This window comes from Micromesistius poutassou (genome assembly GCF_964030765.1).
Source record: "Micromesistius poutassou genome assembly, chromosome: 15".
In the NCBI taxonomy this organism is placed as follows: Eukaryota; Metazoa; Chordata; class Actinopteri; order Gadiformes; family Gadidae; genus Micromesistius; species Micromesistius poutassou.
Genome location: NC_140285.1, coordinates 8,765,497 through 8,793,255, shown reverse-complemented (window position 1 = coordinate 8,793,255; position 27,759 = coordinate 8,765,497). Strand labels below are relative to the sequence as shown.

Below are 27,759 nucleotides of genomic sequence, written 5' to 3'. Positions count from 1 at the left end.
GGAGATAGGGAGAGAGGGAGAGAGGGTGGGGAAACACGTCCCGGGCGTCGGTCCTGGCCGTCGTTCCTCCCTGAGCCCCGAAGACTCCAGATGTTTGTGTTTTCCGAGGAAATGAGCGCAGGCCTGTTTGTCGGGGTGTGCCGCGCGATGTGTGTTATCCAATCACGTTTACTGGTCCATGGCTGTCTGGATTCAATAACCACAGAGGCCCTGTGGTGAGCAGAGGGCCGGGCTGGGGAGTTTGTACTGCAGCGCCAAACTAAAGGATAATACACACACTGAACCTTGTTTGGAGGTATATGTTGGTTATGTTATCATCGGAATTCCTGAGGAGGAGCGGTCGGCATCATCAATGTGTTCCCCGCAGTTACAGTATATTCGCTTGCAAATGTCTTATTCTCACCCTCTAAAGATTTACATAATATACTGGAGTTACAGATCCTTAAAATGCTGTTCGGAGAGCCGCTAATGACTGCTCACCCCCCCACGCATTCCCTTGGTGGTATAGATGTAGAATGGGTTCAAACTGAATACGGGAGGGTAGCCACAAGAGGAAATATTTTCTCTCCAGGGCAAAGGAAAAATAAAACATTATAAAGCAGAAGAGCATTCTGCGATCCACACAACACAAATCTCTCCGCTCTGGAAGTTGGACGGCCGCTTCAGTGCCATCCGTTATTGGCACAGTTGCTTGAGGGGAGGGATATTGGCAGCCCGAGGCTGGTAAATAAAACATGGTACACAGTCGGAGAGCCAACTCCCATCTCAGTTATCATTGGAAATTACATCAAATGCTCCTTTTGCCGTCTGAGGTGACAAAACAGAGGCCCCCGAAAAGCGAGGACGTGCCAGCTTCCGTTCCCATGACTGATTCCAACGGTTATCTGTTGCCAACTGGGAAAACAGCCGGTGATGTGGGTCAGGGGAGAGAAGGGGGGGAGGAGGGGTGGGGGGGGGGGGGACTGGCTTCAAAAAACACAAAAAATACACAAAAAAACACCACACAAGCGAGCGGTGGGGCTGGTGAACGCAGGGGAATGTTTCCTTTCCCATTATGTAACAGTAGGGACGGTTCGCTGGCTCGGTGAGTGCCCGGAATGTAGGACGAAGGAAACGGAAGCCTCCCCTTCACCACACTGTGCAACTCGTAAACCGCGGGGCTCATGGTACAACCCGTAAACCACAGGGCTCTCATGGTGGAACCCGGGAGCCACAGGCGCTCACTGCGGTTCCCGGTTCCCAGAAGCTGTGAGACATGAAAACCCCAACACACCAACAGCGTTCCCATGTTCGAGGATGTACGAGGGGGTGGGAATATCGCTCTGGCTCCATGTTCCCCCCCCCCACCGCCTCCTTCTGGAAGGTTCAGCAGGGGTTCATCCAAGCACAATAGATGATACTAATTGTCATCACACGTTCCCCCTGTAAACATGCATTTTCTGCACATGCGCATGCACACACACACACACACACACACACACACACACACACACACACACACACACACACACACACACACACACACACACACACACACACACACACACACACACACACACACACACACACACACACACACAGGGGGACAGCCTTTGCATTGCCTGCCTGTCAGAAAGCATTAGTGCTCTCCATCATAACCATAGGTAAGAAAAAAACTGAAGAAAAGAGCGAGAAAGCAAAAGGGAGAGAGTGAATGGAGTGGAGATAGTGTGTGTGTGTGTGTGTGTGTGTGTGTGTGTGTGTGTGTGTGTGTGTGTGTGTGTGTGTGTGTGTGTGTGTGTGTGTGTGTGGGGGCAGTGAATCAGCAGCCCGCCGGCCTGGTAGTGCAGGGCCATGCGGGACACAATGGAAGCCTTTGTGCTTCATCATGTGGTCGTTACAGAGATGCTCTCATACGAGGGCGGGGGGGGGGGGGGGGGGGGGTGAGCATGGGAACCCATGGGGAACTCAGACCCCCCCCCCCCCCACATCTATCTCTGCACCCCCTGCATCCCCCAACCATTGTAACATTCCTCCACTCTCTCACACCCTCTCCCTTATTCTCAGGTTAGCATCTTGTGAGAGTGCACGTGCACGCGCACACACACACACACACACACACTAGAGATGCGCGGATGGGCTATTATTTCATCCGCAACCGCATCAAAAAACGCATCATCCGTCCGCCATCCATCCACACAAACGTTTTTGATGAATATTCAAAACCGCACCCACCCGCCGTTGTTTGGGTTATAGATTTTTTAGATATTTTTAAATTGATTGGTTAAACCGCCACCCGCCCAAATTTAATTAAAATATTATTTTTTGTCAGCCGCCCGATCCGCGGTTTAGCCGCGGAGTCCACGGCTGTGACCGCCAACCGCACATCTCTAACACACACACACACACACACACACACACGCCCCCCATCCAGGTTCATGTTTAGCTCTATAATTGGTTACACATCAGCCACTACCCACACACACACACCTGTGTGTATGTTTATGTACTGACACACTGCACCCAGACAAAAAATTCCACACAACGCACATACCCCCACACACAGATGTGCAAAGACATGCCTACACACACACACACACAAACACAAAAACACACACACACACACACGCGCACACACACACACAGACAGATGTGCGAAGACACGCCCACACACGCACCCGCACCCAGAGTTAGTGAAGACAGGTGTAGCTGCCCATCACGTCCTTCAGCACAGCATTAATACAGTTGAGCTCGTCTGGCAGCAGAGCATGGGAAAGCTATGTGGAACACAGCTCTTTTCTAGTGCTCAGCCCGCCATCTGCCATTGTCTGTATGTCTCACACTATTTAAAAGCTTTAGAAGATTCTGAGACCACACATGGGACCCTTCTTGACACAGCACTTCTTAGGCAGCGCATATTTTCAAAGCATTCCAAATGTTTTGAATACAAAAAGATGAAAGTACATTACTTTTCTTTCTATTCACTGCATAAGCAATTTCCGCTCTCATATTTCCCACACGAAAAAACATCAGCATCTTTTATTTTCATTACAATCTAATCACACTTACTTTCGTTCATGAAAATGATAAAGCCATTGGGGTGGATGGAGTTTAATAGTAAGCACAGTGCGCACAAGGTATTCAATCTATTATCCTTCACATCCTGAACAATCAGCACAAAGATGCTTGTAGAGATAGATAGAGCCCAGGAAAGAAATAAACTAGAAAACAGAGAATACCCTATTATTGGCTAGGCAAAGTAAGCATAAGCAAAAACGGTTCCCTCCAAAAAAACTGAATTTGTTCACTTTTTTTCTCCGATGCCAAATCCCATGCTGCACTGGAGCCTGCGCCTCGGTGCTCTTGCTTCATTAGGCTACAGGCTATTTTGGACGCCCGGTAAACAGAATCGCTCCACAATCAGGTTGCTCTCCCAAATAGATGCTGGAAAAAGTGATGGACATTTCGGGCCGGGGTGTCAGTGGGTGTCTAATGATGCCGTTCTGTGAGGGCCGTCCAGCCCTCGCAGTGGAGAGCTTGTGGCTAATTAGCACCTCATTAGGTACATTTGGCAACTCTGGCCAGCACTATGTCCTTCCACATCCCCTGGCAGACAGACAGACGGGCTGACTGACTGGTGGAATGGCATCAGGGCTTATTGGCAACCTCGATTAAATGCTGAAGGTAAACGCAGACCGGGAGCTTTCGAGATTCTGGTGGCAAATTTGGGTGGCAATTGTTTTTTCTCTGTGCTAAGGGTGTGAACACCAATGCAACTGAAATCTTTCTGTATCTTCAGAAGCATTAATCCAAAAACCCTGGCTAACCCTTCCTGAAGTCTGAATTACACCCCACTCGTCTAGCCCTCTCTAAAAATATCCATTCCAAGACACCATGGAAGATTCCCTGTGTGGTTAAAGCTGCCATTTCAGATAATAATAGCAGTAATTGGTTAGTCAATTGGCAACTGCGGGAAGAAAATTAGATACAGAAGATAGTCAAAGAGACCATAAGGATTAATTGTGAATTAATTGTGATTAGGTTGGCTTCATTTAAGTTGAAATCCAATTAATCTACTACCCGTCGTCCAGCAAGAGGTCAGTCTTGACAAGGTGCTTTGGACATAAAACGTTTCTCGATTGGTTGGGGACCTTTTACATTTTTGTAATTTATTGACAATAATAACTCATTAGCAATAAAGTATCAGTGACGGCACATCATATTTTTTCTGAAATTACTGACGTGGAGGGGAGGAGAAAGACAACACTTGCCTTGGGACAAAAGCTGGATCCGCTCATTTCCATTGGATAATGAGAAGAGGAATTGGTTTTGTTAAGATGCGCATTCAGGCTTAATGTTGCAGGCCTCTTTTTATAGACAGTGTCATAATCATCAGCCCGGTTGACACTAGTCACAGATGGCGTCCCAAAGTACTCAGCATCCAGAAATATACTCTCGGCCTTTGATGGCTTTGCGTACTAAACGCTGGCCGACTTCACTACAGAGCCATTAGTCCCATCTGCATGATTAAAGTCTAAGCGTTTCAGTGCTATCTGTGCTATCTTAGCTGAGTAAATGCTGCACTTTTTTAAACATGAATAACTGTTGTAGGTATGGAGACAATAGCCCTTGTCACATCGACGGAGCTCCATGCCTGAAGTATGTGTACTCTATGCCTGTAAAACAGTCTGTATACTGCTTTTGTTGAAAGACAGAAGGATGTGAGCTTCTAATTATCCGCACAGAGATGAAACCACACATTTTCATTTGCCCATCGAATTCCCTTCGTAATCCTATTGTCCGCTTTTGTGGGAGACATTGTTCAATAAGAGTCTTTTCTGAATAGAAGAAAAGAGACAAAGCTTCTGTCTTGCCTGTACCTTTGGGAATGCTTCAATTCGGTCAGGGTCGAGGAGAAAGGTAAAAGAACAGTCACAGACCCCCTAGGGTCCAGCAGTGAGAAGCAGGAACCTTCAGCACTCTTGTTTGGTTCATGTACTGTGGTGTGGCTTGACACGGTGTTACATGGACCGGACCTGGTGTTACATGGACTGGACCTGGTGTTACATGGACCGGACCTGGAGTTACATGGACCGGACCTGGTGTTACATGGACCGGACCTGGTGCTACATGGACCGGACCTGGAGTTACATGGACTGGACCTGGTGTTACATGGACCGGACCTGGTGCTACATGGACCGGACCTGGTTCTACATGGACCGGACCTGGAGTTACATGGACCGGACCTGGTGCTACATGGACCGACCTGGTTTTACATGGACCGGACCTGGTGCTACATGGACCGACCTGGTTTTACATGGACCGGACCTAGTGCTACATGGACCGGACCTGGTGTTACATGGACCGGACCTGGAGTTACATGGACCAGACCTGGTGTAACATGGACCGGACCTGGTGTAACATGGACCGGACCTGGTCCATGCCCAGGGTCCAGACTACCTGCACCCTTAGTCCCCCTTCAACCCCTTAGGTCCTGGGGGGCTCTAGTGGCGCATGGACACGACACTTGCAGGCTTACCAGTTAAGAGTGGTGCCACATGAGTGTATAGAGTGGAAAGAATACCATCATAACTGTCACGACTGAAAGCCTGCGATGATGTGGTAGCCTGGGCTGAAGGTAGGGTAGCCTTCCCTGGAACCATATGTGGTGGGCGTTGGAAGGGCAAAAAGAAAAGAAAGAACCGCAACAAAAAAACAAGGCCGACATGACGGAGAGGTCTGGAAGAGAGTCATACATCTAAGCAGGGGTATGATACGAGACGTAACTTTGGCAGTGTTTTCTTTGGCTTCGATGTTTTTCTTTTCATACCAGCTGATTCTCTTCCATCACCAGATCCGATGCCCAAGACAACCCCAGAGCACTCTATAATGCATGGTTCAAACAGCCAAGTTAACCTCCCTTGTGAAGCACAGAGGCCAGACGAAACGCTACATAAATAAGTCAACAGAAGGAGGAGGCGGTACACAGGTGGAATGGCGCATGCAGTCGTCGGTGTGTACGAATGTGGAATAAATGTGCAACAGAGTGTGCGTGTGGTGATTCGGGCGGCCATAATTTTGGAGTTCGAGAGACTCCTGCTGCACTCGTTATCAAAAGGTTGTGCTGAGTGTGTGTGTGTGTGTGTGTTCAACAAACAAAGAGGCACAATCAAAGCCAAAAAAAAAGGACATGCAGACCCACATGGAATGAAACCACTGTTGTAACACAGTGCATGAGGCCTACACAAGTGCACAATCCCTGCCTGCACTCACAACGACCGGGACAGAGCGACCGAGAAAGACTGTTACAGAGAGATGGGGGGGTTGATCACCGACCAGCAGTCCTTCTGCCCGTCTCTATCATGTACTGCCAGGGTGATCTTTCCATCCTCTGCTAGGGTTTTCGAGGCAAAGTACAGAACGAGTGAGAGAGGCGGCAATCAGACAAGACGGCAACACTCAACATGGCCATCAAGGAGCGGGCCTCATCGCCATGTGACTGGCGGAGCGAGAGGAACCCTCTGGAGACGGGGGAAGTCAAATCTGTGTTACTTCTGACGTGGTTGCTGGGGGCTCCAGCATCAACGAAAAAATACATGTCTGATCAAAAGGTTACTCCGTGTTCACAAACCCCCCCCCCCCGACTCCATTCTGGCAACACAGCCATGGTATAACCAGCATATTAAACAGGCCAGGCAAGAATACAAGCAAGTGTGCTATGTGCTATGCCTCGAAATGGAGGACCTTGGATCAAACAGTAGAGGGCTACCAAAGGGCAGCCGTGGGGAGGGGAAGCGGCTTGGGTTCTTTCAGTAGGAATGCTCGGGGGACGGCAATAGCTTGGATTATGGTTTCTACATAGCAAGAAAAGTGTGACGCGCTCCTTGCCACAATGGCTCTGGGATGTCACTGAGGATCCGAGGAGCGATTCATCGGGAAGTCACACGACCCGCTGACAACACCAGAGACAGGCCGGGCTCATTCCCTACTTCTTCTTCTTCTGCTTCTTTTCCCCCCGGCTCCCAAAATATCTTTGTCTCATAAATAAATACTGGTGATGGTGTAACGTCATGTCACGTCAAAAAGAGACACTTCAGAATGGGGGGATTTTAAAACCGGGCACCCCGGCCATACAAAGTGGTTACTGATTGTGTTGCAAAGGGGTCGGGGACGTTGTGCCTACGTTGTGTCTGCTTTGGGGTAGTGAGTGGTGAGTGCACGTGTGCTGCGAACGTGCAGCAGAAGGCATTGTGTGTTTTGGAAAGCCACCGCCCCTCCCCCTCCCCCCAAGAGCGCTGCTGCGTTCGCTGGTCCGTTGCCGCGCTGCCAGCCTGATTCACCACCGCTACCGGGAGCCATGAGTCATTCGCCGGCAGACGCAAATGCCATCGCGCTGATGGGGCCGTGTGGACTCAGCCACATGTGGCCCCGTGTCTGGAATACATGAATGAGAGCAAACAACAATATCCCTTTAAAAGGACCTGTTCGGATAGCAAACAGAATGTACAATACACGAATATCCAGAAAACGGCTGTTCTGTAATTGGCTTTTAAAGTAAGCAGCACACGTAAAGCCCACAAGCTGATTTTTTGCGAGTTCCATCTTTCCCAAACTTGTTGAAGACTCCCCCCCACACACACACACACACATACCCGGGGTAAAATAATAAAATACAATCTTAGTTCCCGCCCGGCCCATCCATCTTGCTCTGCGGAGGCCCGTAGCGATCCCTCCGGCACAGCCCTGGTGGCGGCTGCATCACCGGAATAAGTCAACTGGCAGCTCCCATCACAGCCCCGTGACGACCCTACATCACTGTAATTGATATGAGGTGTGCCTAAGAGGCTCGCCTCCCCGTCCTTGTACGTGTGTGCGCGGGTGCGTGTGTGTTGGAGAACTGAGGTCGCCGGCCGCCAGATGTGTGTGTAGGCGCCGTGTCGTCACTGCACTCCTGCAGCACCGGCCTGGTGATTTATCAGTTCATCTCTGCAGCCTTGCGCACTGGAGGAGGGGGAGGCGGTTGGGGGTTGAGGGGGGTCTGCTCCATACGCATCAGTGCAGGCCGCGACATTTACCTGCCGCACGTGAAAAAGTTTTTTTTCACCAGTCAGAGACGAAGACAGATGTCTCTCTCTCTCTCTCTCTCTCTCTCTCTCTCTCTCTCTCTCTCTCTCTCTCAAATAAATCCATCCACGCGACCCCTGGACTGATGGATGAGGCAGGGTCGGCGTAGCGCAGCCAATCCGGAGAGAGCATCTGTGCTGCTCCTCTGGTGATGTTGTTATGAGATGGGATACAGTTCGTCTGAGCCCCCACACCCTCCCAGAAACCCATGCACGCATGCAGTGCGTGCGTGCGTGCGTGTGTTTATGTGCACACATTTGTGTGTGTATGGAGGGCTGATATGTGTAACCACTTTAAATACATGTGATGAACACACTATGCACACACATCTTGCATGCATATTTACCAGTTACGTTTATTGTGCTGTTTACTGTCTGTCCCTTCTTAAAGGGGACGGAGTGAATACGGATGTCCAATAGAGTTGGAGGTGTGATATGATGCCATATCTCAGCCCTCTTGTCTTTTGGCCAGGAAACCACATGAGAACAATTAGGATGTGGGTAAATTAATCAATGAATTTCTGTCAACGCTGCACACAGGGAAAGGAACACAGTTAATCACATTCACGCACACATACATACATATGGACATGCACGCACACACGCACACAGACACACGCATAAGGACCAGAGCCAAGCAGTGGTGATGTAACATAGGTGGGTCTCTTCACTGAATGTCTGCAGGGCTTGTTGGTTATTAGACTGATGTCCGAGAGGTTATGATCGGGGGGGGGGTGGGGAAGAGAGGGAGGCGGGGCGGGGGGGGAGGGGTTATCATCAGAGAGGGGATGGGGGCAGGGGGGGGTATATGGGATTCTTGTCCTGTTTTTAATCAGCTCCGTGTGTGGTGGTCACGGCTTACCGAAACACTCGGCTGGGAATATATGGGTGACTCACACACACACACACACACACACACACACACACACACACACACACACACACACACACACACACACACACACACCATGGGTCGTCCAATGGGTCTTCCAATGAGGTCCTTCAAGTATGGGGAGGGGGGGGGGGCTGGTTGAGATCATAAGTCAGGAATGTGAAGCAGGGCCAAACCAGGGCTCTCTGAGAAAGAAAGGCCTCGAAACACACATACTAGGCTTGGGAGGAAACGATCTACCTTCCTGACATTTCACCGGGGTAAATGGTATATTCAAATAACACAAAGGCTGAGCTGCTGTTGATAGAAGTCATTGTAGCATGGTGTGACATTGTATAGCCTGCAACGCTTTTGCCAGTTAGTGCTCGATTTCAGGGACTGAAAAAGCTGCTCAGTACGGTATCAGGGTGGGGGGGTCAGAGGGAGTGAAACCAAACATTTGGTTACACCCATATCGTTATTTGTTTCCGAAGTATACAGAGAAGGCCATTGTATGCATAGGTGTACACAATCTACGGTTTCATCTTCAGCGCCACGAATAGTTCCTGAAGTCACAAGGCAAGGGACAGCAGGCTGGAGACAGTATGTGGAGCGCTTTCTGCATTCCTTCTATCTTGGTGATTTTACTTTCTTGAGAGGACTATATACTTTCTCCTATCTGAAGGAAGCGTGTCCTGTATGTGTGGCTCTGCAAAGGATCAGGCGTGACCCTGTGAGGAGTTGAGTGGTGGTGAGTGAGGAAAAGAAGGGGAGCTCATGTTAAGGGCTGGAGTGAAGGGACGTGAAGTGGCCTTCATACCCGTACCGCCTCCCTCCCTCCTCCAAACAAAGTGGTGGGGAAGTGGTGGGGAAGCCAAGGTTTCAGTGCTCCATGGACAACATGTGGTGGGAAGCGCTGGTGTGGACTGTGATTTGTAAATGGATTGTGAATGGATATCGTTATTTGTAACCGATAGGACAGAGCCCTGTGGATGACCTCGATGGCCGGCGATGGAAGATTAGAAGAAGCACAGTAAACAGTCCGTTTCACAGTGAAAGCCGACTCTGCCCAAAAGATAACCCGACACCATAATGTCTGCCTCACGTCTGCCTCCAACGAAACTGACTTGCATGCATGTTGATGGATAGCGAACAAAAGTACATGCTGACAGTACAGTTGTCAACGGATAAGACAGCTACATACCCGCACACAATCAGTATTAATGGATCAGAGTTGCAAGAAAACATAAACACGTTACACGGGGGAGCCAATCAAAGCTTCTGAGAGATCACACCGTAACCATCCTATTGCTCAAACACAAAAGCGACAGAAGAGATAGAAACCTAGGCTGTGTACTGAAACACACACACAGACAGACAAGAGACACAGAAAGAAGGTGAACAGATTAAGGCCAATAATTCCCTGTGGAGGAGAACCTATTAGGCCTAATTAATCAAACCCGACGCCCCTGCAATTGAGCACAAAGCCGGTAGAGAGCGAGAGAAATGTGGATTGCCAGCCATACGTGAGACAATGATGAATTGAATTACCAGCCAGATAGAGTGGAACTGAAACACATAGCACTCTATGCCTAAATCCGTGTTCTCTTCAAACAGTTCTGAAAATACATCATTAATGGATGAGCGAGAGTGCTGATGGGAGGCTGGGAATCAGAGAGGGAGAGAGAGGGCATATCATGAAGGCTGACCGCCCACCGTTCACAAGATACACCAGTAAGGTGAGTTGCACTAATTTGCACTGCTTGTCTACTACTGGTCCCTGCTGAGGGAGACGCTTGTAGTGAGCAGCATTACCGTAGTGAGCACTAGTGACCTCAAATGTCGCACAACGTTATGCATGTGACATTTGCAGTAGAAAGGATTCTCTAACGCAAAAGGGACACAAAAAATTATTTTCTTGATAAAATTGTAGAGGAAAGGTTCAAGCACGTGTGGTGCTGAGGAGAACACACACACACACACACACACACACACCCACACACACACACACACACCCACACACACACACACACACCTACCTTTCGGAATGAAATCGCATATCTCAGCACAGGACCACTCGGCCCCTTAAGATGACATGTCAGTCATAGCTTGGCCTAGCCGCTGCAGGATTGACATCACATTAGCGGCTCCTGGTGTGAGCGAGCGGGGCCTGTCAGGAGCCAGCCACTCGCAATCTATTAGCCCAACAGAGGGGCGGGCTCGCCGCCGCCGCAGCACAGCCCCCTGGTTTTCAATTACAATAGCAGATTAATAGTAATCAGCAAACCCAGGTGGTGTGTGTGATTAGCCGAGCCGGGAACGCGTGCGTAATGACATCTGTTCCACTTCGCCGCCCCCCCACGGCCCTGCTGCGTGGCACTAGTGCGCGTTAACAACCACGGTTAACACGGGTACAGCCAAGGGCGAGCGGACCGGACCCGTGTCGTCTGGCAGTAGGCGTCGGCGGTGCAGGATCAATGACCCAGAAACCGTCTCCACTTTGGCGCCACGGTTTTATTTATTTATCGCTACTTGTTTATTTTTATGATGACTAGGACTTTAAATGTCAGCGCTAAACGGAAATAAACGTTGTATGGACATTGGATGTGTTTACCATTAATCACTGCCCACGTTCCCTCCAATGACTGTGGGAAGAACAGCGATTGTCATCCCGTGCGGTGGTTAAATACCCAAGATCAATTTCCTTAATAAGCAGGGAGGTAAAAGGCTGCATGCAGGCGCCACTAATTCACAACAATGAAAACATTTTCAATACGCCATTAAGTGCAGCGAAAGGAAGTGCCATTACGAAACAGGCCGGCATACATCATTTGTCTCTGTTTGAGTCTAAGCGCTACATGGGGGAGGAACACGCTGATTCAACAGACCGCACGAGGAAGTCGCATTCCCTTACCCCTTTCGGTCGGAAGCTGCACACGTTCACACAGAGGACGCACGACTACGCCGCTACACTTGAAACGCTCACCTTGCCCTCAGGAACTCGCTCACACTCCACAGAGCACGGCCACAATCAATACGTGCCTTGTGCATGACTAAGTGGGACACGGGAACAAGGAATGTAGCGAATACATTTGAATTTCAATTAATATCCCAACGGGTAACTTGTTCACGTTAACACATAATACACAGACCAGGCGTTAAAGTTCAAGCAACCTGTTCTAATGCAATTGTGTGTAGCTTTGGATGTTCATGGATAGGGTATGTGGTGAAAGGGCAACTGTAACCATGGCTTCAGCATGACGACATTGCTGGTGAAAGTAATGTTGATAACACAGCACTAATTGGAGCAGTAAAATCTACTAAAGAAAAGAACAACACGCAAGCATTAATAATCAGGCCAAGCCGTAACAAAGCCTGAATTAATTATCATGAAACACAAGGGGAAAACTTTCTACTGCTGCTCAGCGAGGAGATGAAGCTTTTGATTGAACCTTGCGATAGCAGATAGCTCTTCTGCCCCCCCCCCCCCCCCCCCCCCTTTAGTTGAGTGGCCTTGGGGTGAGATAAGAAACTAGCAAACAGACGGCTCTCTTAGTATAGAGGATAGAGGCTCACCCGCCTATTGATACAACCCTAAAGAATTGCGCCTTAAAAGCGGGTTGTGAAACCGTCCTGCTTATTTTTTTGAGAGAGAGAGAGAGAGAGAGAGAGAGAGAGAGAGAGAGAGAGAGAGAGAGAGAGAGAGAGAGAGACTGTAATTACATTTCACTTGGATAAATTGTTGGACTGGCGGAGCGTATTGCATGCAGCTGGCTATAGGGTGACACCGCGGAGCGACAATAATAATGAAGAATTGTGACGGAGGTGGGGAGACGAGGCTGGGGAGGGAGGGAGTGACGGGAGGTATCCAATAGCTAGATGTCCCTGGTTGTGTCAGTCTTCAGATCCACCCCCTCCACACTGCACGTATTCAATGGAGATTCCACTGGGTTGAAATTTTGTGTGGGGTTTTATGTTTCCAGTGCGAGCTCGCGTGTGTGTGTCTCACTTGGCATGCTGTCCGCCTACACGTACCGTATATATATTAGACATGGCGGCGAACACCAAGCACCAAGTTCGCCGCCGTGGCAAGGCTGTCTGATGGAAGAAAGCCAGACTAAAATAGACGATCACGGAGCGCCAGATAAAGAAAAAACTGAAATATAATCAGACTTTTAAAAAAAAAAAGAGGAAAAGCAGACGTCACAGCACATCGAGGTAGAACCGCTGACGCAAGAAGATGGTACCCTTTGGTTCGACTGAAAGGCAAGTACGAGAGAGAGAGGGAGGGAGGGCATGGGGGGGAGAGCGAGAGAGAGAGAGAGAGAGAGAGAGAGAGAGAGAGAGAGAGAGAGAGAGAGGGTGAGAGTGGGCAGACAGAGAGAGAGAGAGAGGCAGCTGGAGAGAGAGAGACAGAGAGAAAGAGACAGTGAGAGAGAAAGAAAGAAAGAAAGAAAGAAAGAGACAGAGAGAGAAACGGATAGACGGACAGAGAGTGAGAAAGAGACAGACAGAGAGACAGAGACAGAGGGACAAAGAGAGACGGTGAGAGAGAAAGAGAGAAAGAGCGAGATTGAAAGGAGACCCACGTCAGATGAGTATCTCGGAGCACCGCTTTGATGCTTTTCCTTTCAACACCAGCCGACTGTTTTGGTCTTGAAGAAGAGCACGGCGCTAAGAGAGGCAGGGAGATGAAGAGGCGAGGAGAACACCCTCCCCCCCGACCGTGTCTGAAGCCTGGCGACGTGCCTGCGTGGGTCGCCGTCCCGCACAATGAATGAATAAATAATAATCGACACCGCACACGTCTCTGGGTAGCCGTGCCGAGACGGACACGGGATACGTGTTCGGAAGACGGAGGCTCGTCACTCACCGCTGGGGGCGCCTTTGTGACGCTGGCGGAAACAAGACCTCTCTAGCTTATGTGACACAGCAACAAAACAAAAAAAAAGTGGAGACCCAACTTTACTTTGGGAGAATACTCAGAGGAACTAACAGAGCGCCTAGATTTGAAATCTGTGCCTGTTTTGAAATAGAGAATAAAGAATTTGATCGGGGATTCATTGAAAAACAAACGGCATGAGGTGGAGCCATCGGACGTCAACTCATCCGCCCGTAGTAGCTACATCTGAAATAAAATACTGCGATACACTTCAAAGACCTTTCCTTGTGTTAACCATAACTTACAGGTTCCCCCCCACAAATTACAAATACTTGGATGGCTCTGCTATTCAACTTTTCTTTTACCTTGTCCTCGATCCACTCTATTGTGCATAAGCAAAAATGAAGACCGACTTTGAACATTTAATGGCCACTTTAACTGGCACTTGGGCAAGGGGCCTTACCGACGAAGCAGTAAAAGCACTGAGTTTAATCAGGCCGTGAGAGTATATGGCCACACAACCTTATTTATCTGGTGCTTTCGAAGGTGATTCCTGTCATACACAGTGGATAGGCTGCTCTCATTTGGGCCCAGGGCCAATCAGACAGCCTGTTTGCTCCTGTAGACATGTTAACTAGGCACTGTCCTTGAAAGCTGGCAATGCATCGATGCACAGTTTTTCTAGTCTGTGTACAAATCCCTCTGCCTCTCTGGCTGTGGTCTGCCCATCTCGATGGCATGGCTGCAAATTAAGTCCCAAATCCCAATGATGAAAAGACTTTTAGAAGGCCAAGTTTGAAATGGTCAGTAAGCCAGGGGTGGCAAATCTACCACAGAGCGAACAACAGACCGCGGGATGTGTGTGTGTGTGTGTGTGTGTTTTTTAATAATTTCTGAATGGCAGCGTGTCATTATAGAGTTATTTAGCAACACAAAGGTAAAGCCATGCAGAATTGTACCTCAATTGTAATTATCCAATCATGGACATTTGAAAACACTTTCCAAATAATGCAACTCTCAAGCCCTATTCTACTTCAGCTTGTTTCTGTTATTCGTTTTCTGGTCCGTTTTTTTTACAGTTTAAAATGCTTACATTGGGTTACACAAGAAATAATCTCCAACAGATCTTTGAATGGGATTTGTGTTGTAAAACACAAGTGCCGAGTCATCCGTTCAGCTGCCTTCCTTTCATGGAGTTTCATTCAAGGCCATGGCAGAAACCAGCTCTTCATACTCCTTTCACCACGACTCATTGATTGCAATTACTTTTTACAAATGAAGTCGTCACAGTCTGGTTGGAGCAAAATAACTTCTTCATGGCAGGCTCGGGCTCAGTCTACATGTTTAATGGGAAGGAGAAGAAAAGGGAGATATGTTCTTACCTGTGACAGCCACATAACCACATTTTCGGATGGAGAGGATCCACATGAAGGAGAAAAAGAGAGGGGTATATGTTGTCAATAAATTGGTGACATTATTTTGGAGATGTACAAGATGATGTACCTCATGTGTCACGTGACAAGTATATACACACATATAAGGTTTCTATGTTTTTATAAGCTGTTCTGTACAGTTACACGGACACAAGAAAGTTCAGTGTGTCAGTGTCGACACGTTAAAATGTACATACTGTATATCAGTTCCCGCTCCGCATGCAATCAAAATCAAAGCTCTAAATAAAAGGTTATGCATAAACATTTTGGAAAAAACATCTCCAGACACCAGAGCTCATTTGAACTGATGTACTTTAAGGTAGTACGCTGGTGTTGCAGGTCCGTCCACCATTAGCACAGATGTAGGCCACAACCCAAACTAAAAGTAATCATCCAACACACGTCGCATCCTCATTCCTGTAACAACACGCTTCTCTGCAGAGCACAAGAATCAGATTAAACGTGGCAGTCCATTCAGTAGGGTGTAGCGTCCCCATCGCCTGTCCTAACACAGTGTCACTAAACTCCTCTCTGTAATGATGATGGCCCGGGGGGGGGGGCTGATTTTGCACTGATTTTGCACAGACCCTCCGGGGGCTATTCCTCTCTAAGGTGCGGATGGCTTGCAATAATCAGTCAATGTGCAGACAGCCTTTCTCTCTCATTTCATTTGTGACTGACTGGGGACCGAGGGGAGCGAGACAGAGAGAGGTTTTTTGGGGGACTTGCAAGAATGTCGTGCACACTCCCAGCAGGGATCAAAGACCCCCCCCCCCCCCCCCCGCGCTCTCTCACTCACACACACACACACACACACACACACACACACACACACACACACACACACACACACACACACACAGACACACACACACTCACACTCCAGCTGCCTGCCGTCCCTCACACTCATTAATTCTGCTCCGTCCCAGGTGATTGTTGGTCGTGTGATGTGATTAAGCTCAAATGAGCCGCAAGGAATAAATAGAATGGTAAGCCCCTCGGAGGACACGGGTCTGAGGAATATAGGCAGACGACGGGGAAGAGCGGGAGAGACGCAGAAAGAGGGAGGACACGAAATTCGGTGATCAGAAGGTGGCAGGGAACCGTTCATCTCTGCAGGCTGCACTTCTCCCGACTTTTCATTGGATTGAAAAGTACATCACACCAAAGTGATTCCATTAGGGGACAAGAGCTGTGATCAAGTGAATGTCTAGCAAAGGGTTTTGAACTCAGGCGACAAAGCGGGGCCATCGTGAATACATTGAAAATCGGTTTCTCGTCTATGCCAGCATGCCACACGCACCCCGCTCTGTACACGTGTCCCCGCTCTGTGTATTAATCACAGGGACCATTACCCGATGAACATGACAGCCTCAAAACCAGGGTCCGGGTCTGAGAGGCCGCTGGTGTTTTCTGATGGAGCCGCCGTCTTTGTGATGAAGTGTTATTGAGCGTCCCTCCAACAGGCAGACCTCCCCATTCCCAGGATTGCCCTTGCGACGGCGCGGGTCTCACTCAAAGGCTTGTCAGCCGCGCTCCCACCAACCCAGCGTATTGACGAGCTGTCCGCATGCTGACAGCGCCTCGTGTGTGTGTGTGTGTGTGTGTGTGTGTGTGTGTGTGTGTGTGTGTGTGTGTGTGTGTGTGTGTGTGTGTGTGTGTGTGTGTGTGTGTGTGTGTGTGTGTGTGTGTCAAAAAGCCCTTGGTGTGCCCAGATAGTGCGCAGGCCTTTTGATGTGGAAGTGATGGCCGCCACCGCGCTATCAGCAAGGTCCATCTGTCCTGTCGGCTGTTTGTGTTTATGCGTGGGTCAACAAAGCCAACAAAGCAACACGGGACGCTCCATTGTTCGAGGGGACGGCCGGGCGCTGGGCTCACCGTTTGTCATTTAACAACAGCAGGGGAAACGGGTGGCAAGGTCGTCACAACTGGCCCGCGGGCCGGACGGGAACAAAGGGCAATCAATGCGCGCACAATCTTCATGAGCACGACGCATCTCAGAAGGGCTTAAGAAAGGCGTACATATCTCTGCAAAAAGGTCTAGGGTTAATTGCCCTTTTTTTTCTCCCCTCTTGGTGACTTGGCCTAAAAACACAATCTCCTCACGGACGGAGGTGGACGTTGCATAGTAATCAGGGCCCCTTGAGCACCGGTAAGACAGAGACGAATTCCTGTGCTTTAGTGTGGCCAGAGGGGATATTCAGAGCCATGGCTAACAACGCAGAGAATAACATCAACTTGGAACCCGACAGGATCCTATCAAGACGCCAATCAAAGCTCAAGAACCTCTGGATCCTCACAAGTGTTTTCTCCCTCTTCTTCCCCCTATGGGGGGGGAAGGAAGTTGGTTCCCTATACCAACCAACCTCTTCCTCCGAGGCAGGATTTGCACATTTGTCATGGTTTTTCACAATTCTTCGCATGATGATTTCTTTCCCCAACACTTTAAGACATGGTAAGAATAATAAAGTTTTTTTTTGTCAAACTCCATATATTTACATTTGGAAACCTAGTCTGTGATACAAGAATCTAAAGAGAAGACAGAGAAGTCCCCTAGCAGAAAAAAGGTAATGGTGTGCATAACAGAAGCTGTACAGCAGAGGGCAGAGAGACAGAACTTACACAGCCCTGACTTATGTACTTAAGCACCGACACCACCTGCCAATACGATATCCAACTATGAATTCCATGGCATTCATTACAGCTGAAACGTTACCTGTGTTGTCCTTTGTTTACATATCACACACACACACACACACACACACACACACACACACACACACACACCTAGTGCTACTGCTGAGAGTACATTGTTTTGATCAATGTGCGTGTCGTATGAGACACCAGGGAAGGGTTTCCTGATGAGGTGTCATAACCCTGCTATATGATATATACGCATGCTGCTTGTTCTCAACCAATACTATCGGGGCGACATCGGCTTGCTAGATTTACCAGCTGCCCATTCTTTTGGGCTGGATTTTATTATTAACCCGGGACTTCGGGGAAGCTGGATGACCCTTGGCCCCTCTTCTGACAGGCTGTCCTAGAAAACCAAGGCCTGAGGGGGGCAAGTATGCGTTCCTTCCCGGGGCTTGTTTCTCTCTCTCTCCGCATGGTGAAACCTAAACTAGGCTGCCTGTCGCAGAGGAATGCAGGAAGCACCAGTTCCTCTGCATTCTTTGAATCCTCCACACATTCCTAATATTTTGAGGGAAATTTATATGACATAAAAGTGAGGAATGAAAAAGAGAGATAACCAAGAGAGAATTGTCAATGCCTCAAGCAAGAAATTGTTAATTATACCTCACCTGCACAAATCTTTTTTTTTTTTATTCAGATTAAAAAGGGTTTAGGTTTATCTATGCAGTGCGGCAACATTTGCAAAAACCTGTCTTGGCATTTCACAATGTGGTCTTTCTAGAAACAAGTTCATGCAAATCAGCAGGTTTATGAAACAAACCAGGTATCGATAAGTATGGTCTTGAACCTCATTGTATGCAACAATAATTAAGGGAATTTTAAAGAAAACCGTCACAGATGTGGTTTCATTGTGTAAACCACATGAACACAGGCCATGGTGGGCAGCAGGCGGTCTCCACCACTCATGCCTCTAGGAAATGAGAAGTCAACAAGGGGCCGTAAAATGTATTCAATAGCAACTGACGTTACTCAGCACACGAATGAGACACTTAGCCCAAGAATGACGATGTACTCTGCTGCCGCTCACAAAACCACTGAACCATGTTGTTTCACATGTTAAGACATCCAGAATGTGATGACACAATCTACCTTGAACAAAGAGGAGGAGTTTGAATAGTATCGTGATTCTGTGTGTTCTATCTGTGTGTGTTTTGGGCTGCATGTGTATAATAGTGTGTGTGTGTGCGTGTGCATGCAGCTTGGTGCAAATGCAGCTAGTCTCTAGCTGACGGACCCCCTGCTGCTCTTCCATGGGGGGGGGGGGGGGGTGACTTCATCTCATGGTGACGTGGAGGAATGGGACTCCAAAGGATTTATTTTTTACAAATTCCAAATGCAAGCGTTTGAATGGGTGAATGGGGGAAATTAAGTTATTCAATTATACCCTTCTCTTGAAGATTTCATAAATGCATTTATTCATTATTTTCTTACTTTGTTCAAAAACAGGCAGGGGAAGCTGGGCGCTGGGGCTTCTCCCCGAGCCGGCCAGTTTAAAAGGTCAGAGCTGTCTGGAGCTCAGCGCTCTGCAGAGGTCACCATGCCGTGCATCTCTAAGACCAGACAGGCGATCGGAGGGAGGGAGGGAGAAGTTGAGGAAATAAAGTGAATTTGGGGAGGTGGAGAAGGGCGGCTGGCTTGGAAGAGACGAGAGAGCAGAGAGATTGAACATCAGCGCACAGAGGAAGGGATGTGCCGGGTGGAGGCGTCAAAACGGTTATTGTGTTGTTGTTGTTGTGACAACTATGATGAACAATAAGGCCCAAAGGCCCTATCAAAAATTAAAATCTCGTTGCTAAAAATAATCTTGGACGAAAAGGAGAATACGTTCAGGATATGCTAATAATGAACCCATTTTTTAAAATAAAATGCACTTGAAAACTAGCTATTACGTGGGCCACACTGTATTCTCTGTACAAATATAACCTTTGATGTTGAAAGATGACCGCTATCCCTCATCCTCATTGCTTCTGTAGTCGGAACCCAGAAGGACACAGCAGAAAAGAGTCATTAGCCGGTACTGCTCCTTGGGCCTTATGGGTGGGTTGGGGGGGGGGGGGGGGGGGGGAACTGTTGTTGTCCAGTGACAACAATAGTTCCCAATATGGCACCCGGGAGAAAGAGGTTTAAGTATTGCACAGCGGGGGGGCGGTGGGAGCAACTTGGTTCTTTTATTTACTAAACCATTCTGCTAATTACAGGGGGAGGGGCGTTTAAAAAGGGGATTTGCGGTCGCTGCCTTAACAACAGCTAGAACTAATTAGTGTCAAGACGCTATTAAATTACTGAAACCGTTTTGGAATTATTCACACCATTAGACTGTTTATTGTTTCCTCGCTGGCATTAGTGGGGGAAATAAATAGGACTGGCTGGAGTTAAGAGTGTTGGTTGGAAGAAGTGATAGACAAGAAGGATTTTATTTCTGTTAAAGCTGATGAAGGGTAGAATCAAGCATTGTTAAGAGATTAAATAATAATAAGAGCAGAAGACAGCAGGATTATGATGATTAACAACCAAACATCCTTCTCTCCCCGTCTCTCTGCCATTGAAAAGTGTTGCGTTGCCTGCACCTGATCAATTTGCTGAACCAATCAGGGCAAAGATGCCCCGATTGGTGTAATGAGCTGGGAGCGGTCCAAAATCTAAATTAGCTAATAAAGAGGCGGGCATAGTCAGCTAGAAACACTTATTCTCACAGAACATTTCACTCACTACTCAGTGACGGACTGCTTTGCCATTTCTTACAAATTACCCTCAAAACAAATGTCATGAATCTGACCTACATGGTGCTTTGTTTCATCCAGTGAGAAGCACGCACTCGCGTACATGAGCCGCAAAGGGCGTAAAATAATGTGGATGACGCAAAAAGAGAGACGGCAATACCTCACAAACAAACTGCGTATCATACATCCACATGTGCGGCTGCGTGCGTGCCGTTCAGCTTGACGGGGGTCCGCGTGCACATAGGAGCCCTGTGCACGCCGGCCCTTTGAGCCCACTTCAGTGATGTGCATGACAAGGCCCAGCAGAGGAGGAACCGGTTCAGTGGGGAGAGCGAGAGAGGGAGAGAGAGAGCGGCTCGCAGACCCCCTATCTGATCCTCCCGTCTTTCAACGGAACACTGCAGACCCGGTACCAACACCCTCTCCCCCTCTCGCTCTCTTTCTCTTTCTGTGTGTCTGTCTCCGCCTCTCTGATGTCTCTGTCAGTCTCTGCAAGTCCGTCCCCCACCCCAAAACCACGCCACCCCCTAAACGCCCTCTCATTCCCCGGGTTATCATGTCCTTTGTGACATTGCGTTCCCCCCCGCCCCTCTCTTTTTTTTACCTGCCTCCTACCGGAACATCAATCACGATATTTTATCTTCAACGGGATGACAAATTCTCATTAGCGCTATCGGAAGAAGACGACAGAAACAACACTGCAGAATTACAACTCGAAGAAAAGCCGATGTACAGAAGCCCCCCCCCCCCATTGAGCATTGAGTCAGCGGATTCTACCAGGGGCTTCTGGGTGTGCGTTGCGTGTGCGTGGGGGGGGGTGTGGGAGGCTCTGAGCATGTGTCAAAGGCGTGAGATGGGCTGAAAGGATCAGAGGGATAGGTCTCCGTCTCAGGGAAAAGGGATGTAATGCATTAAATAGGCGCGCATGTATTCAGCGCGGAACATCCCTTTCCTCCGAGTTGTTTACCGGCCAGGTGTCCCACTCGTCTCCCCGTGGCTCGCAGGTTGGCAACAGCAGATGGGGCCCAAAATGGCTGTTCTTGTAAAGTAGTAAGTGTTTGCTGTTGTTTATGAACATAAAAAAAAAGGAAAGTAAGTCACTAATGGAATTATGTAATATTTTGTTACCATCTGATAGTGGAAGCCACAAAGTACACAGTATATAGCACAACTGCTCCTTATGTTGTGTAGTCATTTGGTTGATATGTTGTTTGGCTGGCTAATGACTTCAGTGATTACTGACTCTTAATTAGGCAAAGAAAGCCACTACTCTGCCCCAGACAGACTGCTTTGCCTTCTCGCTGAGAAATGAATAACCACAAAAACTTGGTAGGGAGTGGGAGGTTACTGGTTTATAAAGGCTAACACACTCAAAGTAAACACACAAAAGGAGAGGCATGCATGACTTCTGACCTAACACACACACACACACACACACACACACACACACACACACACACACACACACACACACACACACACACACACACACACACACACACACACACACACACACACACACACACACACACACACACACCTCAATTAAGCACCCTTGACATTGAGAGAGGATTGTTGGATCACTAGGAAACTAATTTTCCCTCTCCCTTTGAAGACATCATTTCATATATATTACCAATGGACACCCTCCATTGCATGGATTCTAACACTCTCCTCCACATACTGAAATGGAATGTCAGAGTAATGAATTAGGGCTGCAGAGAAACATCTATGAATAATCTTTCCTTTTGCATGAATCAAATCATTTTGTCTATATAATTTAGTCTACATTATCACAATTCCCTGAGCACAGAGTGATTCCCTAACATCGCCGGATGAGTAAGTAAAGAAAGAAAATTCATTTTTTTTATGTGAAACAACCCAGAAATATAACAATATTGCAATTTGAAGCTATGTATGACGTGAGGTACTACCACTTTACCGGAGAAATTACCGGAGAGAAAAACATAGGGTATCACTATATGGTCTGTTGATCGATGGTTTCAGACCCTCACTAATGCTTTCCCTCAAGCCCTATCGCGAGTGTGGTTTTGGATATCTGAAACGGTGCGTTTCCTCAGGGCCATGGGCCTGGCTGAGGGGGAGTGGTGGGGGGTGGGGGGGGGGCGGGGTGGCTAACCGCAGTGCAACAACAAACAGCTTGTCCTTGGGACAGGACAGAACACAACGTATGTTAATCAAAAGGCCAGTGAGAAAGCGAGGCTCCCTGGTTCTAATCGGGTGCCAGAAAAACCTTGGGAGTTAATCAACTCTGGCTGTCCGCTGAGCTGGGCTCACTCACACGGTGACGCCCTTTCGGCGGCCCAGGGGGAGGGGAGTGGAGCGGGAAGTGCCAACAGAGTTTGACGAGCAGAGGCAAAACATTTCAGTTGTGGGGCAGGGGTCCAAAACTGGACTCCCCGAGACATCTTGTTAATCTTCTGGTGTAAAGCCGCAGCTTGACACAAAGACAAAGACTGAACAAACCCGCATGTGCAGTATGTTCCTCGCCTCGCTCTTGAAGATGGGAGATATCCAAATTAATTGTGAGGAATGGATTCTGCTGACCAATGCGATAAGTCAGGACAGCCCGGCGATGTGCTTTATTAGAGATGGATGGATCATCTCGAGGACAGGACATGGAGATCTATGTTGTCACGTTGCCCATCTGTTGCACTATTTTCCATAAAACGCATATGTCACGTTACATGCATTGATTCCAAAAGCAAAAGTGCTGTATGCCAAATTCATGAACATTAGCAGTCCCTCTAAATGCTCATCAGCAGAATCGATAAGTACTTTTGAGAGATGATATTGGTAACGATTGTTTAAGTGAAGCCCGGAGAGACTGTTGTGATGGGACCAGCCCTTTAATAAGTTAAACGTACCACTCTCATTCTAACTGACACTTACTTTGAAGCGAAAGTGCATCATAATCTAATAGCAAAGTTGAAACAAGGCCTCTGTCTACCAGTGGGCCTTGTTATCCACAGCCTGTGGGGTTGATTTCTGCGAGTTCCCTGGGAGAGGGAGAGCGAAGGTTTGCACCGCATGTTTCACATTCATAATCAAACACGCCTCGCCACGAAGAACAATAACGCCTCCGCAGTCCTGGCTTCGTTATTATCATGGCCGGCGGCTTCTCCTCTACAGAGTATGGAGTATGTTCACTTCACACTCAACCCTCAAAGCTTTCACCACGCAATCTCTCAGCAAGCCCATCTAAATATGCATGACCGTTCATGTAAGCATGTATGTTTGTGTGGTGCCTGGTGGGGGGGGGGGGGGGGGGGGGGGGGGAGGGGGGGGGCACATCTTTCCATTATCTGGGAGCTTGCGCAGCACGCAGACTCCATACATCTTGCATCCTGATCCCCCCCCTCCCCCCCCCCCCCCCCCCCCCCCTGGTCTGGTGGCTTCAGGTCTGCACTTCATCCAATAGCAGTGAGTCTTTCAGTGGGCCCACCTGACTGCCACTTGCAGGCTGATGTTGTGGTGAAAAATGAGAGGCGAGAATCCATAAGGGAAAAGGGGGAAGGGGGGGGAAAGGGTACGGAACAGCAGAAATCCATAAAAAAAATGATGAATGGGTTTGCCAAGGTTACAAAGTCCAAGTTAAACCGCTGAGTTCTCTGAGCTTGGGCCGCGGCTGCAGACCGACTCGCTCCTCAAGGGTCCACTAAACAGAGGCCTGAGTCACACGGCGCATGATCTAAAGTGAAATAAAATGATGGCCGTGATGCCTCTTCTGGATGCAGGCAGCCCGGCGTGAGATGAAAGGGTGCCCGAGAAGGTCATCTCTTCTTCCCCTTTCCCTTCGAGTTCTCCTTCTGAGGAGATGAGAGTCGTCGCATTCCCGATTATGAATCGGCGCTGGGCAAGTAAGGAATGGATTAGCAGTTACAGTCGACCACAATAATACGCCTTGTTCTCGGCGCCCTGCATCCCGCCTTTGAAAAGGTGCCAGAGCCCGACAGAAGGAGTGAGTGGTAGGACGGAATGGAACACAATGCAGCAAACCTAAAGCGGCACGATAAAATCAGGTTTGCTGGGAAGATTTTGTACACAGGAACACACACACACACACACACACACACACACACATCGTTCACTCGTGTTAAACAAGCTAGACAGTCGATGGATCCGTTCCAGTAACACAAATATCCCACTTGAGTATCCGCTAATAGGAACAATTACACATCAAGCAGGTGAAGTCTAGTGAATGCTTGCATTGTATTAGCTCAAAGTACTGCATCGATAAGAGAGCACTGTTGAAGGGGAAGCCTCTAAAAAAAAAGAGGATATTTTGAAATCCGTGTTTGGTAACGTCGCCATGGCACACGTGAAGACCTTACCTCCAAGGTCTCCTGAACTCTCTTTATTCCCTTGTCATCTTAAATCATTTCCTTTTCTTACAAGAAGGACACAATGTTATGAAAGTCAGGAATGACGTGGCACACTTCCTCACACTCACTCAACACTCACACGGAACGTTAATCGAAGCCTGTTTTTAGGTTATGTTGAGGAAATTAATCAAAAGAATGCTGTCCCACCCCTTTAGCCCTACTAGAGTGCAAACACACCGACAGACCCTAGCTAACCCTCTGCACGGAACAACAACGTCTCCAAAACAGTTTGGAGCCAGAACAATGTATCTCCTATTCATTATGGTATCGCGTCACAGCTTTACCAACCAGACAAGCATGATAAATAAATATTTTCCTGTGCTGCTGTTGGGGAGGGGTGGGAGGGGAATCAGAGTCATTCAAAAGCAATCCTGGTCCATGCGGGGGGAGGGGGGGGGGGCTGTTTGTCTGATGAAGGGTGGTGAATATAGAAAGGTTTTTGACAGCAAACGATGACTGAGGGCGAGTGAGGACGGAATGCATTGGAGTGATGGCTTATTGCTATGTGCTCAGAGTGCCGCAGGTGCGATGCTCTCTCGTTCCTACATAACAAGCCCATGCCTCAGACCCACACACAGCCCTTCTTTCACCTTGAAACACACACACACGTGCACACACACACACACACACACACACACAACACAGCACTTACTCTAATCAGCCTGTCAACAACTTGCTTCTCTTACACACAGCATTGTGATCTAAATGCACATAGAAGTAAGAAGGGGTATGGAAATGAGCAGTTGATGGTGTAGGCGTAGATTTAATGGGGAGAGAATGTCGATGCATATTTGTGTATGTGCGTGTGTATGTACAGTATGTGCGCGTGTGGGCGTGTGCGCGTGTCGGTGTCTCATGGATAGCCATCAGCTGCTGACGGAGAGAGTGGGACGGGTGGAGCGGGCCCATGTATTGACAGCAGCAGTCAAGGTCACACACAGCCCCCGTGTGTCCACATGCACCTTATGGCTGATTGGGTCTGGAGGAGAGTAACATGCAATGCATTGTGGGGGCCGGCAGGTAATTGTAAAGTATATCAGCTATGGATGTGCTGGCCCTATAGTGTGACCTTTCACGGGACATCACGCCCACTGCTGCAGCGCTCATCTTAAGAATAGCCACGGCCGTATGTAAAGAGGCTTAGTTTTGTGGATAGCCAAGGCCAGGTTGTCTCTTCTTATGAATACAATGGGCAGAATGAATTGAGGCTAGAGATGATGCCTGATGGTTGTAATGTCGCATTCTGCCGCTGTGGCTTCCATGGAATTGGTAGTCAACTAAATTAAATGACAGGAGACAGTTTCAACATAATAGAGCGATCAATAACAGAGAGTGAGTGAGTGAGTGAGTGAGTGAGTGAGTGGAAAATCCGGCAAAACAAATTATTTTGCAAGAGGTTTGTCCCATCCTTCGAAGGGAGAAGCAGCAATTTTCCCAGAGAGAACAAGCTACAGCCAAAAAGAAACAAAGAGTTCAATGGAATGACTAGATGGAACACAATGTTACGCAGTGTCCCCCTCCCTCTGCTTTAGAAATGATTGAAGATGTTACATGTTGTGCATCTGAGGTCAAATGGTATGTATCTAATCTGATCATGTAAGGATTTACACTGAGCCAAGTTACGTTGATTGATTAAACCGAACTATGGTCAGGAAGGTCTCGAAAGACATTTGAAAGCGGGCATTTCTTGAAAATGCTACATTTCCAATTTGTTAAAGTCAAAAGACCTGCTTTCGATTTCTAAACTACGTTGGAGAGCCACACGGAGAACGAAAAGTGAGCAAAAACAAAGAAATATTGCTTTAGAATGGCTTGTGGTAAATATGCTGTGGACGGTAGCGGTGAAAGAAGTTAAATTCAATATTAATATTGTTTAATAGGGCAGTTGAAAGGTCAAGGCTTATTGATCGAGCCCTTCCCTTTATAGCGAAACAAGTTACTTTCAACAACCAAGAAAATGATCGGCAAGCATACTGTAGCTTCTATCAACTGCACAGCCATAAGAACACTACAACATTTCACCTACAGTGATGAAATCGATTGACACACAGGTTCACCATGTGTATCAATACAAACTAAACTCTCGAGATGACTATCCATGAGAATGTAAAGTTTCATCCTTAACCATCTCCAAAAGTTACAATTACTCGCCAAAGAACACAATGACAACCACCAGCAAACTGGTTACAATGGTCAAAGATCGGGTGATGAAACAAACCCTTAGTATCTGTAAAGAAGCAGCATTTCAAAAGAGAGGAGTGAAGTGGTCTCAGAGCCTAGAGGGAATCAGCAGCAGGAGGCAAACGATAAGGTAAAGAAGTCGTTTCAGCAGTGTCAAAGGATGACGCCTGGCCCTGGCGTCTGGGGAACACCTGGGAGACGAGCCGTCAAAGGCTGAAGGACTGACTGACTGAAAACCCACTTCAGCCGGGGTTGGGAATCAAGATGACGATAGCCAACGTTGGACAGCGTGGCAATTACCTGCGATACATCTTACCTTTCCCTATGCTGCCTCCTCATCTCCTCTCAGCCCCCTGGGAGTCATCGGATACCACAGAGAATGTCATGGTGTCAGGGAGACCTCGTCTTATCATTTGAAGTCATTCCTTTAATGGGAAAAGAATTGCAGAGGCTGTATACAACAG

At 48.2% G+C, this 27,759-nt stretch overlaps 1 protein-coding gene across 1 annotated transcript in view; it reads right to left on the bottom strand.

Annotated features, from left to right (window-relative positions):
* magi3a (membrane associated guanylate kinase, WW and PDZ domain containing 3a) overlaps positions 1 to 27,759 on the bottom strand; it is a 103,060-nt gene that overhangs the window by 51,907 nt on the left and 23,394 nt on the right. The gene's annotated exons all lie outside the window — the stretch shown is intronic.